We start from the raw sequence: 18,066 nt of genomic DNA on the forward strand, positions 1-18,066 counted from the left end.
TCAAGATTTCCAGGAGAAATAACCATCTTTAGTGTTCTTAACTACCTTCAAGCCAAAATACAACATTTTAGGCACCTATGTTATGGTTTCTAAATGTTGTTCAGTAAAAGACAAAAGTGACATGAGAAGAGTAACACTGAGGACCACTGATTTATGTGGACTGGAAACTTAAGCAGAAAAAGGAGAAGGAATAAAGCTGGCCTGTAGGACATTGCTCTTGATTACACTTGACCTGTTTTAGTTGAAGTAGTTCTGCTTGCCTCTGGCCACGAGCATTTCCCTTGTATTTTACCATTAGATGTTGCATTCTTTGCTAGATCTTGAGTGGTGTGTGTGGGCTGACCCCTGCACAGTTCTCTTTTCAGGCATCGTTTTGACTCTGAATAACCAACTCAGCACTGGTTTCTAAAGGTTTGAGATTACTTACATAATTCTGCAAAAAGAGATTCATGCCATGAAAGTGACCTGGAAGCTGCTCTGAAATATGTTCTAGATGTTTACAAGGTTCAGTCAAAGAAGATCTGATTTTTTTTATTGCCATGGAGTTGCGGGGCACTGCTGATATAAAGCACTCTTGAACCTGCTTAAGTCCATTTGACAAGATAATAAAGACTAATTATATTTTATTAATAGATGAAAGGAAATCCTGAAGAATTGTTATTAAGTGATAAAATTAGAAGAGATGATTGTTCATTTACAGCTGTCCTGTATCAGCTTAATTTTGAGTACAAGATGCAGAGTTTTACAGGTCTGTTACTATCCAGACACTGAACTGAGCACTGCTGCTCAGTTCTCCTGAAAATTATTTTGGAGTTTAGCTTCAGTGAAATGCTTCAAAACAACATATATTTTTAAAGTGCTTATAAATTCCCTCTAGAAGTCACCATCTTACTTTGCAGTCTCATGTTACAAACTCAAATATATTAATTTGGAAGAGGTGTATCTTCATTCGTTACTCAAGATAACCCTTACCAAAGTCCCCAGAAATATAAGAGCAAGAGCCCTGAGAGGTGGGGCAGCAGGATGGCTGCCTAGCCCTGATGATCATCTCAAGGCTGATCTGGTAGGACTGGTTTAAAGGGTGAGATAAGGCCTCTGGGAGATTGCCAGCAAGTCACCAATTAATACTAATTGCATGGGAAAATACTGTAAGGCTGCAATTGTTCATCCGGGACTGCCATGAGTTCATAGCTGTGCTGCACCCAAGGGTTGTGTGTCCCTTGGTATTTACTTCAAGAAGAAAAAACAATGTTGCTCGCTGCTCCATTCACTTGCAATGTTTTAAGATCTGAACTGTAATTAATGTGGAGGAACGTGAAACACCTCACATCTGTCTTAGAGCTTGGCTTGGGAATATTTGAGTTAAACCAATATTCTAATTGGTTTCAGCAGGAATCACCACTTCTCATCTTGAGCCAGACATTGTTTCTCATTTTCTCATAGGAAGGAAAACAAAGCTGAAGTTGCATGAAATATATGCACATGATAATCCTTTCAAAACAAGAAAACTATGGACATCTGATTTAAAAAGGGCTTTTGACTTTGCATCTCTGATTTCCAAGTAAAGCTTTGCAGAAAACTGAGGTTTAAGCTGCTGCCGTCTCCTCCTCTGCCTAGTGACAGCTGTAAACATCTGCTGAGGATGTCATTTATTGTTTCATCCTCAAGTTGCTCATGAAGATCATGAAGCATCGTGCCTCCTTGAAAATTAAACCGGTAATGCTGAGGGGCAAGAGCGAACAGCCAGCGTGCTCAGAGGCTCTTGAGTGTGGTTACCGGGGGTCGAGAGCAGCTGCTGTGTCTGGGCTCAGTCCAGGGATCACGCCCGGGCAGGGAGAGGCGCTTTCCCGGGAAGTTTGGAGAGGCAGGTGGCAGGAGTGGGGAGGGCGCGTTCCTCTGTCACCGCACTGCGATTTCGCCTCTCCGTCTTCCTCTCGAAAAGGCAGACAAGGCTTCCAAGTCCTAAATTGCATTTTGTCTAACTCCTCCCCTATTCCGGCTGCTTGCTCATGCAACCACCCACGGATCCGAAACAAAAATGTGTGAAGCGAGGCAGGGAGTGCTCTTGCCAGTGCAGATTCCATCTCCTCTGTAGGCGCCGGGGTGCCCGTCGTGCACTGACAGTCTCACTCCTGGACACAGCGGAGCTTTGGCTAATCACAGATACATAAGCATTTCTCTCCCATTCGTTCTCACTCCTCTGTACTCCAAGAAGAAGAAGGAGAAGAAGAAAAGAGAGGTCCGGGGCTGCGGATGAGCGTGTCTTTGTGCCACTGCTCTCTGGGCGGGCTGACAGAGGCGGCATTGTTCGCAGGCTGTGCCCACTTGGCAGCCGGAGAAGGTGGGATCTGCGCCCTGCATACGGAATCGGTGAGCGGCCAGGGACAGGGGTGAGAAGCCCTGAGAGCTGCATTAACACCCAGGGGGAGTTTAAAACAGCTTTTCCTGGTATCTTCTGCAAAGAGGGTCTAGGATGAGGAGTCCTTGTTAATCACAGGTAATATTTTTATCTTTAGGGTAGCGTAAGATAGTGGCCATTGCTGCTGTTTGGTTGTTCATTAAAATAAGAGTGATACAACAGGGAGGAAAGTTATGAAGTCCTCTGTACTCCACAGGAGAATAAATAATATGGTGGCATCATGCTGAGGGTTATTGAAGTTTGTCTGTTCCCCTTTATGTGGGCTTGGTTTGCGTTATCAGGGTTAAGAAAATCTGTATGTGTTCCCATCAGAGGAAGAAAAGACTAGTATCCTTCTCCATCTTACTTTTTAAGCCAAAAGTTACTATTTATATGCAATATTAAATTAATTCTGCTAATAGAAATGCATTGATATATAGCCATTAGGCAAGGTAAATACTTCTTATTACCAGAGACAGTTCCTCACCCCTCAGGGTACTCCCTGGAGTACAATGCATCCTGTACAGTGGTAAACAATTAACATTTGTTGCACACACCTCAGCAGAAAGAAAAATCGTTGCATTTATTTTTCCAGCCACCTTGCAATATCTATCATTACACAGATTTTTCATTGTTGTGCCAGTATTTCTCATGTGTTCTTAGTACTTCAATCCTATTTTAGTGGGTTTTAAATGACTATTTTTTTTTTCGTTTCTAAGTGAAGATATATTTTGTCTGAATGTTTACTGTTCATACTGCTGTCTGTTCTTTGTGGTTGTTAAGTCTCTTTTTGAAAGTGTGTACTGCTATTTGGGGATGATAACAAACATGGTCTTAAAAGCACAAGCCTTGTGGCTGTTACTCATTTTTTGTGCCCAGGTTGACACACTTTTGGGGTGAACAGGCTAAGCTGCCTTGAAGACCCACCCCCCCAACTCTAAATCTGGAGCTCTTAGGAAAACAAGTGGTGTTTGAAAGGTTTTTTTCTAAGAAGAGGTTAAAATAAGGAGAGTGCAGTTTGTGTACTGAAGAACTTTACTCAGTTCTGCCAGTGCAGCACCGTTTGTTCTGTGTAGTTTGGGAGAACACAGCTCGTACCTCCTGTTTCCCCAATGGCACGTAGCAGCCCCAGAGGACACACGCTGCTTTTGTGCTTCTGTTCAGTTTTAATCTTTAGGGAGCAACTGTTTCAAAGAATAAACACATTGCCTTGTAGGAGAAGCTCCAGAAAACATCCTGCTAGTGACAGCGGCAGCCGCTGCCCATCATCCTGGACGTTCCTCTGCCAAAACCGGCGGGGCTTTGTGAGCTGGCCAGCCAAAGGCTGGGAGCTGCAAACTCTGTGTTCCCAAGCATGGCCAAAGGAAATCACGTTTCAAAGCACTGAATTAAAACTGTGAAGCTGCTGGCTCAAAAATGCAGAATCTGTGTTTATCCTGGTCCCCTCAGCCCAGGGATTTCTGGCATCCCCTTTCTGCAGGAGTGTCCTGCCCACTAATCCCTACACACCCCTCAGGCTGCCTGGCGGTGGGGCTAGTTGGGCACCAGGTGGGCAGGTAAGGAGCCTGCTCACTCCCTCCATGCAGGCTCTTAGGTTAAATCAAAATTGGTTGTTTATTATTCTGAATATACTGGTGTAGAGCCTGTTACTTTTCTTTTACTGACTGGTTTTAACTGGCAAACAAAGTTTCATTTGCTGTTAGTTTAAAAAAGTGCAATAAATACATGTCCCACACAGAGTAATCCCGCATAATATTTGTTTACTAGATGCATGCCTCACTTATACAGAGACTTTTATAACCCGTTTCCTTCAGAGTATATGACACTAAGTGGGCAGGGTCAATTTAAAATAAATAGCTTTTGCTTACAAAGTCAACTTCAGTCTATTGTATATGTTTCTGTAAACAAAAAGATGCAGCAGAGTTTGGGATGGATATAAGCACAGGCAGGGCTTTCGAGATAATGTCTTAACCAGTGCTTCATTGTTTTTTCAGCCCAGAAGCTTTTGCTTCCTCACTGGGAGAGCCTGTATGAAGACCTGTGTGGATGATGTTATAAGGTAAGGTATACATTTTACATGTGTTCTTTAAGTTCTTAATTTTGCATTGCTGCAGCGTTTCTGTGTGAGAAGTTGCTACACTCTGTCTAATTTCTTCTCAGAGAGACTTGCATATGGTCGTCTCTTGTTTGGTGTAACAAAAAAATGAGCAAGTCTTAACGGTTTACAGTGTAGATGATGATATGTCTTAAATGATGTTGAATTTCAATTTCTCTCCTACGAGCCTCAAACTGTCCCTTTGGGGAGAGGCTCATGCTGTGTATTTGGAGGTGCAGCATCACTTGCAGTGTTTTATTCAACTTGGTATTGTTACATTGAAACAGGACTGTGCCATGTGTTTTCTGATTCCCAGAAATACTGTCACTTCAGGGCCTTCCCCTGCCAGCTTTAGTGTCAGTTTTCCTTCTACGCTCTTCTCTGTCTGGTTAGCAGTCCTCATCATTTCTATTCCCCTGCAGACACAGTGCACTCGAGGCTTTTACCCGCAGGCAGACTGATGATCAACAGCACCATCCTCACCTCCTCTCCCAGGGCTTATGTTTTACTCTTCCTCATGCACTGAGTGACCAAATAATCTGTTAATAAATGAAAAATCTATTTGAAATAAATTGATGAGGAAATGTGGAACTCTTCTGATTTGGGGTCCTAAAAGACAGGCTTTCATGCTGGGCAGTTCACACAGCCTGCATGCATATTACAAAGTCTAGCAGCATTAGTATAGTACAGCTGTGCTGCATGTTTCCTTAATCTGCTTGTTTAGAGACACCCAGAATATTCATCTTAATCATTTCCGCTGCATAGTAGGTACAGGAGGAAATACCAGGGAGAGTATTTTTCCCTGTGACTGGGAAAATGCATCATTTGAATGTGTAATGTAAATATTTTAACTAACCAAATGTAAACACTGTTTTGCCTTTAGGATGGGAAAAGACTGTCACAGTCAGAAACGAGCTGACATAGGAGTGACCCTGTATAGATGAGATACAAAATTGTGTTCACACATTTTGGTAATCAAAACAGAGCCCTTAATGAATTGCCTAGTGTGAAAGGAATTACAAACACAAATGTGCCTGACACAAGGCATTCGGAAGTTGCTGCTGTATTAATGCTAGAATGAAGGACTTTTCAGGATTCATGGGGATCCAAGGTCTATGGGGAGGATCATGGGAGTTGAGAGAGATAAGATGATGAGAGATGTGCTATGGTGAGGACTAAACAAAGGCTGAAGACTCTCTTCAGGGAGTTGAGAAAACCTCAACCTTTTCAGTTGAGGGAAACCTCAATTTGTAAGTATGCTCTGAATATCCATGGCTCCTCCATGCCACAGACTATGAGTTGTGTTCACCATGCCAGGACAGTCAGCTCAGAAGTTTTCAAGGGTTAGAAGATGGTAGCAGGAACAAATATACTAGATTCAGCAAGAAGCAACTTATTGCATTCAAAGATGTGCTGTGATTTTTCAGCCAGTAGATTCAAAGGAAAGCAGAATTCTTAGGGAGCTCAGAGTGGTTGCTCATCCATTCTGCCTAAACTGGCTTCATGAGTGTGTGATGACTTATGTTCAAGTGGTGCTTGATAGAAACCAAACATGTGGTTTAACTCTTGGTACTGAATGTGGTCCTGAAAACAGCATAAGATCCAGAGTCCTCCCAGATTCCACCTGACTTCACTGTGCAGTAAATGATCTTTGGGCATTCATCAGAGTGCTAAGCAGAAGAAACATCTGGAGATGATTTCATTGGCTGTATGTTCTAGCCCTTGAACTGTTAATATCAGAAGAAGAAGAAACGACACTGAGGATTTGTCTAGACTCCATGGATTGCAAGAAACTACATAGCTCTTATTTCTGAAGGCACAGGCCCAAGCCAGTAAGCTTTCATTACTGGAATAGCTGGGGGATTTTTCAAGGTTGATTTTTGCTTGTATTACCAACAATGGATAAATTATTAACATCTGCCTCACATTTGGTATTTCTTTGTTCCAACGGCTGGAAATTTACATTTACACATAGACCTCAGAGCTAAAAATGTGATTCCCTAGGTTAAAAACCCATAATGATTTTTGTTGTTCTCCTTGATAGGAAAGGAGAACTGAAAACACAAGGAAAAGACAAACAGGAAGGGTAGCCCCCAGATGATAAATGGTCTCAGTTGGAAAAGAGATTAATCATGTATAATATAGCCTTAAAAGTGTCATTGTCTGCCACTACTACAGCAATTTAGCTATAGCCAAATGAGCAAATCTATCTATTAAATTATCCAAAGAAAGCAGAAGAAATCAAATATTAAACGTCGTCAGTGAAGAGAAAATACAATGGCTTTTTTCAGTAGAAAATTAAGGAGGAAATTAAGAGCCTCTCTTGTGTGGATGAGAAGTGTTCTGCATAGATGAGAATAACTTTTACATTATCTCAGAATCAAACTTGTGCTGCTAGAAAATCTAATCATTTTGTGCAATAACTTCTTTTAATTATTCTCTTGAATACAGATAATCCAAATCTCCTTTATCTCCCAGACAGATGTATCAATTTTCATGGGAAAGCTTTAATACAGTCAAAAGTAAGAACTTCATTTTTTTTCCTTTATGAGCAGGAAGTTCATACACTTTTGCTAAAGGGCATTGTGCCTTTAAAAAAAAATACTTAAAATTGCACTCTGTGTTTTAGCACAGGGAAAAAGGTAGGAGCAGATTGCTCTGTAGTACTGAATTCACAGCATCATTTTTCTAAAATAAAGTCACAGTATTTGAAAGCTGATGAGAGAGAGGGAATTTAAGAGAAGGGAAGTGCAGTTGAAAAATTTTTGGAAGGAGATTGTAAACTTTGGGGCAGAAGGGAGTTAGATAAAAGAATCTGTGAGAGTGGGAATAATAATGTGAAGAGGAACAGACTGTGCTGGTGATGTCTTTTGGCCAAGGTTTTGAAAAGAATTCAGAGTATTATCTGCAATCTTTGTCTTTGAGGGAGGGAATGGGAATTTTTCCATTTACAGTAAAGTCGAGTAAGAATGTCATTGCTCCAGCTGTTAAAATATTTTGAAATCTACTTCAAACTGATTATTTATTGCAGTGTTAAAAGTATAGACTATTGTGAACAGAAGAAAAAGAGAAATTGGAATCAATCCCAAAAAGTGGGTTGAAAGTATAATTTATGCTTCCCTGAGAGGGGACTGCTAGTCCAGTTCAGCTTATTCCAAGCCAATTCTCTGAGAGACTGGTTTTTTAGGAAGCCTCTTGGGATAGATATAGCTGGAGGTGAACAAATCTCAAGGTTCAAATCTGCAAGGGAAACTTGGGAGCCTCTGTCAAAGCCAGAGGTAAATAGGTGCCATCTGAGTGAGATTTTACAAAGCATGTGAGGACCATGGCATCCCAAGCATCTCTGGCATACCCGTGAGAACAGACTTGTGTAAGGCAGAGTTTCTGCAGAAGGTGGATGGGCTACATGTGCTGCTCCTGTGCCTACAGCTTTGTCAGAAGCCCCTTTTTCATGATGGTACAGAGCACTCCATGATCTTTGCCTGTTCAGTCATTTCTATGTAACACAGTCTTCACATTTGTATCTACATATAACCAGTTCCAAATGAATAGCAGTAACTTTCAGCATTAGGTAAATATGTCTGAAATGAATTTATCCCTGTGCTGTTTGGACTGTCAGTAGCCTTGGACAATCTGCTGTCATCAGACTGACTTGGGTTCTTAGTTTTGCTCTTGTGGCACAGCCAATTCCATTTCAGGGTATGTGAATTAAAGAGAGTATGCTCTAATAATATTTTATATTTACACGGCACATCTTATCCCAGAGGACTTTATAAATCATGTATATTCAACACCTCTGACCTTTCACAGTCCCTTCAGAACTGGAGAACAAGCATTTTACAAAAGCAATAAAACCATGGGAATTTTTTCTCTGTAATACTGGGAGGAACTCATTAATTACAGAATGAATTTTACGTTCCCTAAGCTGCAGCTTCAGTTTGTAAAGACCTTTATTGAAAATTTCTTCAAGATAAGATGCATGATCCTAAATTTATGTACACCACAAACAAAGAGCTAATCCATCCTTTTAAAACCGGACCCCTGGAAATATTTCACTCTTGCATCTAAATGGACATGGAAGTGTCACTACCTTTATGCCTTGGCTGTCATTTTATCAGTGAATTGTCACCTCTTCCTGAAGGATCTGCCCAAAATTCTATAGTCTGCTTTCCCCCTCAGCTGCTACACATCTTCCCATTGCAGTGTGAGAAAAACAGCAAAGTGGATGCATCCGAGGAATTTGAGGAATTGCTTTTGAGGAATCCAAATATAACTGATCCTCTGAGGTATCAAGCTCAAGAAATTCAGCATGTCCATGCATTTGGTCAGCATATGCAGAGGAGGGATAAGCAAGGCCGAAGGAACAAGGCAGAGGAGGAGGAGGATGGCGATGAATTCATCTTCCTGGCATTCAGTGCTTCTTCCTGTAAACATTAGGAGGATGACCCAAAGCCTGTGGGTATCAGTTAGTGTCTGTCCCTGCAGCACTGGGTCAGTGAGGGAGAGTGTGCGGCCCTTTGTCTTCCCAGGGCATTCTCCTTGTGGTGCACAGAGCTTCAGCTTACGTGCAGCACTACCTCCACCTCAGTAGGGTCAGATTCCCTCTACCTTGAGAAAAAAACTCCAGAGGAGTTGCTTTCCTGAATTTTAAAGAAGAAAATAGATATGCAGCCTGTTCTAGGAGTCTTTGCCAGGCCATTTTGTGGGTTGATTTCGGCCTTATTTAGTCTGTTGTTTTAAACAGAAGGACAACAACATTTCTATTTTACTTGTACAATTCAGCAAATGGATTACAAAACCACAGTTAACTGTGACTGTCATGGATGGTAACTCAGTTAATAATAGATTAAAAGAATCTTTAAGTTTTCAGTGTATTGTTTTGCCATTTGTCTCTCTTTGTAGCTTGTCTGGATTTAATATAGTTTATTCCATTTAGGAGCATTACTGAGACAAACCCCATTAAAGTAGGCATTATAGTCCCTGTTTTGATTAGCACTCAAGGCCACTAGATAGTGATGCTTAAAAAAAAATAAATCTCGTATTTCTCTCATGGTCATTAGCATTGTGATCATTGCCAACCTTCATACAACAGTGTAAGTTGGTTTTTTTCCTAAATCTCAGAGCTAATTGTGAATGTCTAATATAGTCTGTGACATTTGAACTGTAACATTTATCTCAAAAATAACAGTTCTTGCTCTTTCAGTGCTCATACTTGCAAGAAATTGGATCTTTATATGTAAGACAGTCAAAAACTGTCATTAACTAGCTAATATTTTCAAAGCTATTTTATTGGGGTGATCTTTTGTTTTTTTAGTTTCTTGTTATGGTGAGGCTTTCTAGACTTTCAGGTATGTACATGTTCTTCTCTAACAACACCCTGACCGGAGAAAGACATTTGCATTACTCCTAACAATACCAGACCATTTCAGCCCTGGACTAATGTGGGCAATTAAAATAATTTCCACACATCATGCTTAAACCAGTGACGTGTAATTCTAGGACAAAGCCTTCAGCACCTCTTTCCAATATTCATCTGCACTCAGAGGATAAGCAGCTGCTATTACATGCTAATGTCTTTTGAGGGTGAATGGCCATTTTAAGGCGTATTATTAACTCTGTGCAAATCAGTGCATTTTCTGTCTTAGTGTACAGGGTTGGCTTCACATGCTGTTCCCTTTGCAGGTTTTAGTTCTGTTAACCAAAAAGAAAAATGAGAAAAAGTATGCATTTGATGAATTTGGGTTGGCATCTTGAAGGATGGAGCATGTTCATCTGAAATTACATGCTCAGGCTGTGGGGACCAGACCTCCCACCTTACAGGCTTTTGAACTTGCAGGTCTTTAAGGGCAAAAGCCCAGCCAGGACAATTAACATTTCTAATAACACAGCTGACTTATTTTACTTTATTGCTGTGTTTTACCTGCTGTAGATGTACACTGGGGTACCTGGAAGGAGGCACTCATGCTAGTGTTTGTCTTTTATTCTTACAAACCCAAGTCACCTTGTGTTCCCACTGGCTTTCCAGGTCCAGGTGTGGGAGCCCAGCAGACTCCTGAGGTCCTTTGAGCTGCTCATTGAATCCTCAAAGCAAGCTGAATGCTTCTTTGCATGAACGTAATTCTTTACTGAGATAAAAAATATTGCTTTCCCCCCCACTTCTCTTCCTCCTGAAAAGGAAAAAAGTGCACACACAAAAATGGTATAGCATACAGAGCTTTAGGACAGTTTTGCTTTGGCTTAAGGCTGTTTTGTTACTGTGGAGAGTGTGTTTCTTGCTGTGGACATGATCCCCCAGCCCCTGCTCCAGCATTTAGGGAACTCAAGTGGGATGAGTGGCTAGGAGTGCCAAATGTATAAAATACTAATTTTTTGTTGAATTGTTTCATGACTCTCCAAACCTCCTGAGCACAGAAGCCTTTTTTTATCATACTGCAGCCCAAGCCACCTAATCTGTACTCCTCTGTTTTGGGCATTTTTGAATGAATTTTGCTCACTAAGGCATCTAGTTCTGTTCTATTCCTACTATTTGTTTTGTCTAGCCTTGCCCAGAGCAGATAATTAATGCAGTAGTTAAAATACCATCATCTTAATGCTCTTTACCATGGATGAAAACTGCTTGTCTCAGAAGCTGTTATACATGAACCATGCAGGAGAATTAGCCTCAGAGTGGAATAACCCTGGATTTATTATTCAACCAGTCACCACACTAACCTGGTTTTTCCTGTTATTATTCTTACCTAAATAGTTGCTGCAGTTGAAAGGCATCTCCCAGTTTCTAAAACAGGAGAGAAACAGATCTCTGGAATATCTTTTAAAAAAATCCATTTAAAAATATGTAAATCCTCACTTGTGAATTCCTGATAAATGCCGAATAAATTCCCACAGTTCATAATTTCTCATTATTTATTTAATTTATACACCATTATAACTGTGAATGAGGCTTTACAAAACCACAGGGACACAATCTTTGCTCTAAAGAGATTGTAGCTGAAATTAGACTCAACATATGACCAATTATTTCAATAGACAAAGCAGGATTACTCCAAATAAAAATGGTTCTTGTTGCATATCTTGTGTATGTTGTAAGCTTGTAATAATACAGTTATTTGGAAAAGACCTGTTTGTGCTTCTGAACGTGGTGATTTGTAACAAAGCTCTAGAATAAAGCCATCATTAGTGCTTGCTGGTTTAAACCAGAAAACCTGAGACACTAATGACTAATCATTGCTTTCCTACAGGAAATTTAATTAAAGAGCTGGATTGAATGGAGGATATATTCAGTATTCATTTCTAGCTGCTGTGGCCTCCAAGGTCCATTTTTGGACCCATCTTGAAGATACTGCTTTCCTGTTGCATTTTATGGCATGGTGAAGGTAGAGCCTCTTGGAGGCTCTAACAGGACACCACACTTTCTTCAGCCTAATCTTGGGCACACAGTGAATAATAAGATTTCTCTGAATTTTAGGTAAAGAAGTGTCTTGCTCCATACATATAGAGCTCTTTTCCTACTATTTAGTTGCAAGTACCAGTGTAATATTTTATTTCCAGGAATAAGCCATAATGGTGCAGTACATGATTGTTTAAGTGTTCCTTGGCAGAAGAGGCTACCATCCTCATATAAATACTGCATGTACTTAGATCAAATCCTCAGGCTTTATTTTGATATTTGAATACCTAGACCTTTTGCTTGAAGGGACTTTAGCTAACGAACTGAGGTTTGTCCACAATTTCCAGAGCTCTGCTAGTACAGAGCTCATCTCATCCTCCCTCTGGATGAGGAAAAATGTCAGTGGTGGGAGCAGTGTGGGCTGGGTGAAGGGAATGGGGCTGGAAACCTCCCCACCTTCTCATCCCCTGCAGCAGATGAGAGTTGTGGTTTTATTCCCCAGCAATTCACTCAGATAAAAAGAGGATTAGGGTACCTGCTTGCCCACCCCACAGGATTCTGGTGTGGCTAATTAGTCAATATTTGCACAGCTCCGAGAAAACGCTTTAAAGTGCCAATTATGAATTATAATTATCTTCTGAAGATGATTGGGAGTCCATGTTTGCATGTTGATTCAGGCCACGGGAGTGATTGTTTCAAATACCAGCTCCTATTTAAATGCCTTGCTGATTCCTTATCTCATGTTGCGTGCTGTTTTTTTAAGGATGATGAGAAACATTAGTTTACCCTCAGGAAAGACCAGGTCTGACTGTTTTTAATAATGAGTTATGTACTTAGTCTCAGTAGGTAAATTTACAAACCAAGCAGGACACACTCAGAGATCGATTCTGCCTGTTCGGCAGATGGTTTTACACAAAACGTTCAGCAGGACAAGCCTGCTGAGACTTTAAAACAAATACTGCTAAGTAACATTGCCATAAGCCTCTTAATATGGTGCAATGCCTGATTTACACTGTGCAGAGCTCCTACTTTATTTATATCTCATCTATTTACTGACATGTAATAGATTTACTCTGGGAAGAGACTCAATTTTGGCAGATTTACTTTGAAGGCTGATGTTTTCAGTTGCAACTTACTTCCAGAAAATAGTAACTAGTCCTCAGCACTAACTGCAGGACACTTAGGTCTTTATTAGTAACAGCACGCCAGTATTAAGGACAAAGCCAAGAATAGCCTACAAAAGAAATCCATAATTGGACTTGAAATTTTTGAGATTCCTGGAAACTTTCTGTTGCAGCAGAAATAATTTTTTTTCATAACATCTCAGCATTTTCTTGTAGCCTTAGAAGTGTTGCTGGTCTCTTTAACTGGATAGTAAGAGGCTTAATTACATATTCTACTTTTATATGAGCTAATTGGAGAAGTGTTGCCTGTAATTTAGTTTTAATATTTGAGTCTGTATATCTGTATGTTAATGTTGCGTTAAATAAAAGGAAATCTACAGTTGTACGTAATTCTACAGAGAGAACAAAATTCTGCCTCCAGTTACTATATAAGAGAAATTGAGAACAAAATTGGGCCAGAAGTTCCCTGCCTTCCATATCTTTGCAGTAACATAAAATTTTAATGGGGAAAAATTACAGGAAAAAAGAACACTTTGTTTAAAAATGTTCATAAAGGGAAAAGGACTTTTTTTTTTTTTTCCCTGAATAGAGGCCTTTTGATGGTTGTTTGCTAATTTTATGCTTACACATGTGTTCAGTAGCTGCATAGGGACATTAAACACAATGTTGATATGAGCCCACACATTGATGCTCCAGCAGAGGGGTCTTAAATATTCATACGATGACTAGATTTGTGTTGTTTTATTTGCTTCTTTTCTGTTCTACCCAAAGTCCTAAGCACCATCAGTTAATGAAACATCACAGGGTCTGTGATAGTGAACATTTCTGAAAGTCTGGACATTAATTTTGTGTCCTGCCAGCTGGAATGAGTGGGATACTCTGGCACCATTGTACTTGGAGAAAAGTGTTTATCTGATATTAGACTAAAGCATTTCATCCCTGAATAAATCCTTATGGGCTTTCTGAGAAGGATTTAGTGTTAAGAGCATTCAGCTTTGTGTAGGAAATTATTTTAGAGGAAGGTGTATGTGTCTGTGTAATAATAAAGCACGATGTTACTGGTGTGAGATTCAAGTGCAACTGAAAACTCTTAAATTGAGGCAAGCGTCTGCTAGGCTCCTTCAGGCCCCATTATAGTCAGTGGCAGTCAGAGCCCCCTTCAGCTGCTTATGCAGAAGCAGCTGGTGCCATTTGAGGTGCCCTGGTACGTTTTTTTGTAGTTTCTTAATAGCTATTTGAGAAGCGTGAGAGTTGGTCCTGTGCCATGCCTGCTGACCTCACCCAGGTGCAAGCTTCATCTGCCTAAAGAGAGGGCATTGGCTGGTGTTTGAAATGCCATAAACTGTGCCCTTTGGCCTCCGTCTGCCCCTCCAGAAGGACACAAATCTCCAGCAGTTCATGCATCAAGTTTTTCATCTCTGTGGACCTATGGACATAAATACCCAGACATCCTCGATGCCTTTAGGCAGCTCAGGTGGTTCCAGCTGCCAGTGTTCAGGTAACTAAATGGCATCCCCCTGGGTTGGTTATCTGCATCCTTTGTGAGGTTCCACTGCCTGGTACCCCTGGAAACACAGGAGGCTGAGACACGTCACTCACACACAGACATGCCTGGGCATCTCACACATCTCACAATGGGTGGGTGACTCCCACACACCCTGTCACAAGCGTGACACCTCACTGAGCCTGCAGAGCTGCCTGGGACTTTTTTGGGAGAAAATAAAAAAAAAAAACCTATGGAAGGGCTGAGGAAGGAAGGACAGGAAACTGTAGATCTGCATGCGTTCCTGCCGTGCTGTGCTCTGTAACTCAGCTGGTGAGACACACTGTGGATTTGATCTGTGGTCTCCCTGTCATCCTGCCTTATCTGCATAGCTACAAAATGGCCCCTGGCCAATCAAGCCAAGTCAGAAAGCTGCACCAGAGGGACATCAGTGGCCCTGAGGCTCGATCACTGGGCAGCACCAGCCCAATGGAAAAAATTGTATCCTGAAATGACTGTCCTTCTGAGACAGCAGTAGAGACCCGATGGTAATTGGCTTGTTTTCTCCATCTCTTTGGGCCTACATCATTTCCCAACATCATTTTGCCTTTTGCTTTCCTTCGCTTCACCTGCATTTGCCAGCAGTGCTGTCTTTTCCTATTAGCTGTTGTGTACCAGCTGCTGTGCTTTTTCTTTTTTTTTGTCAGTTTCCATGCAGATTGTGCTTGCTTTTTTTTGCCCCAAACCTTTTTGGTGCATGTCAGCATTTTATCTGTTCGCATGCACTGGGGAATGATGGGAGCCATGATCTATTTGGGTCAGTGCATGCCTGTAACAATTCCAAAAGGAGGGAATTTCTAAGAATAAAGTCTCCAATGCCAATCTAGTTCTCATTCTTACCCACATAATATCTGTTAGCACCTCCTGCTATTTTTATACTTGTGAAACTGGGGTAGCGTGATGAGTCTGTTGTTTTTGCATTCTTCCACATGAACTAAGTCTTGCAATTCTCCTGTTGGTTGAATAACTCATGGAAATACATAGCAAAGCATGTAGTTTAGCAGCTGCCCCAAACTAACATCTGCAATCATATGTTTCAAGTCAGCTGAAAATCAAAAAAATTCATTCATCTAAAAGGATGACATGGTTGTTTTTCTGAAAGTAGCACATAAATTTGATATTGAATCTAAATAAATGCAGAGCTAGATGACCTTTGTTCTTCAGGCAGTTTGCCAGGTGTTCATTGCAATCAAGAAAAATTTTCAACCGAAAGAAAAATGAATTTATTGTCACTGCCATCAAATCAACCTGTAAATGTTTCGGCTTTCAATAACTAATGGTCACTCTCCTGACTTATGAATGGTTTCTTTGAAAACTATTTCCTTATGCAGGATCTGATTTCCTTGCAATAACACTCCCAAAGTGATGAAAAAGGATAAAAAAAAAAAACTTTTTTCACCATATAGCATTAGGTTATCCTTTAAAATGAACCATGTTCAGGACGTATTATAAGAGGCCTGAGCATGGCACATTTCTCAAAGAATAAAGCAGATGAAATCCAGACCCATTGGTTCAGGAAAATGGAACCTGAACAGGGTATTATAACAGTGGTGTAATGGTAAATTGTAAAAAAATAAGTAGCTGTTGAAATTACTGGGTGGGATGTGATGTATTGTAGCTGTATATATTCTTCAGCTGACTACTCATCATCGTGTATGTTTGTCTCTGGTATAGTTCTTAAGGCTATTTAGCACATTTTAGGTGAGCTCTTCTATTGCCTAATTATTATCGTTCCATTCTTTCTCTGAGAGAATGTTTTCATATATTTCTCGGTTCTGCTGTTTGTATTTCTGACATGCTCTTTTTTCACCACTTGGGCATCCTGATACTAATAGGTCATAACCAAAGTAATCAATATATGTTGTTATCAGTACTGGCAGTTTTATAAAGAGTTTGTGTAGGTGTTTGATTGGTACATTATTACAGAGAAGTAATTCAAAGGAGAAGTGATAAACCAAAAAGACTGCTTAGGTTGGGAAATATTCAGTGAATAGTCAGGGTGGCTGTGCTCTCTGCTAGAAGCACTGAGTTTCAAGGTGGATGCAGAGCTGATGGCAGCTCACGGAGCTGTGGCACTGGCACAACACTGGTGTGGCCTTTGGAAAGGAGGAGAAGGCAGTTGTGGAAGGAAGAACAAGGTTTGGTGGGTTGCAGATGGTTGATTAAGGTGCCAAGAGGAGGCAGGATAACAGAGGTGGAGGCTTCCTGGCTGTGCAGGAGCAGAGGCAGGACCTGCTCTTGTGGTGAGTGGGCATTTGGATGTGGGCCCAGGCCTGCTGTGCTCACATCTCCACAGCTGGAAGACTCTTCTCAGCTGCAGTGGGAATGACTCGTGCTTACTGCTGATCAGTCAAACAAAGGTTTTGAGCTTGCTATCTGCTCTTCCCCCGTACATCACCGGTGAAAGACTGTTCTTACCTGGTCTGTCTTGACTGTCTCTCCTGTCCCTGGAGAGCAGTTATCCTGTATCCTGACAGGCTTCCATCAAATCTCAGTCTTAGTCTTCTCTTTAAAAACCTTAACAAGACTATGTTATGTGGGGAAAAAGTAATGATTTGGGTCAGCACAGCAGAGAAACCTGGAAGAAGCAAAGCCCAACTGGTTATTGATTGCATGAAGTGATGCAACACCCTGCTTATCCTGCCTACCAGCCATTGCTTCTCTGTCATTATGCTTTGGCAGTCCGTAATTCAAGGTAGTAGCAAAACTTTTTGCAGGAGGTATGATGGATTTATCTTTTTCTCTGCAGTGCTGCCCATATTGTAGAGCTTTCTGTGAAAATAATGCTAAAGATAACACAGGAAAGCACAGAGGCAGGGGAAGTCTCAAAGCATTAGTGATGCTTAAGCTGCAGAAAAACTGATGCCAACAGGCAACAAGAACACCTGGAGGAAGGGGGAGAAAAGGGATTTTTTTTAGTCATTTGTTATTCAACAAATTTGAGTTTACAAGCTATAAGCCAAATTCTGTCTTCTGATTCTTGCTTTAATATGAGAGGAGGGTATTTTTACTAGGGATCATGATTTATTCATGTTAAGGAAATGCTTTTTTTTATGCCAAATTCAGACTACAAAGTGGTAGTTAGTAGATGGCATTCAGACTGGAGATTTCCCTTGAGACAGTGTGAGAAAGTATTTATTTTCTGAAGTCCATTTCCCTTCACAGATAGTTTCCTACCATGTTATAGCCAGCATTCAGGAAAAAGAGCCCAATACTGTGACAGGCTGGATATGTAAATGTAATATTCATACATAGCTTTATGGAGGGTTTCTTTTCCACGGTGTGTGAATCAAACATCTCAATTAAATAGAGAAGGGAAAGACCTGGTTTTCATTAGCTGTGAAGACTTTCAGAATTACATTAGTTGCCGTTGATTAGATCTTATAATTGTATTTGCTGTGTGTCAGGATGAGGCAGTGAGGGGTTTGGGTGTGTTGAGGGGGGTGGTACCCAGCTCATAGATCACTCCTGCAGGACTCATGATTAGTTTCTGCTGCCTTGGTCTGTTGGGATCAAGCT

At 40.9% G+C, this 18,066-nt stretch overlaps 1 protein-coding gene across 6 annotated transcripts in view; it reads left to right on the top strand.

The window, feature by feature from the left end:
* The window catches only part of PAG1 (phosphoprotein membrane anchor with glycosphingolipid microdomains 1), a 106,592-nt gene that overhangs the window by 59,495 nt on the left and 29,031 nt on the right, over positions 1-18,066 (top strand). For 4 of the 6 annotated variants that reach the window (XM_066179649.1, XM_066179662.1, XM_066179690.1 and 1 more), the window contains one exon: positions 4,393-4,457. The gene's annotated coding sequence lies outside the window, so the exon portion shown is untranslated. Of the gene's footprint in view, positions 1-2,059; positions 2,498-4,392; positions 4,458-18,066 lie in introns of those variants that run through there. The other 2 variants (XM_066179655.1, XM_066179680.1) reach the window with 2 other exon arrangements.

This window comes from Chamaea fasciata, unplaced genomic scaffold (genome assembly GCF_029207755.1).
Source record: "Chamaea fasciata isolate MVZ Bird 193981 ecotype frontalis unplaced genomic scaffold, bChaFas1.0.hap1 SCAF_1, whole genome shotgun sequence".
Classification (NCBI taxonomy): domain Eukaryota; kingdom Metazoa; phylum Chordata; class Aves; order Passeriformes; family Sylviidae; genus Chamaea; species Chamaea fasciata.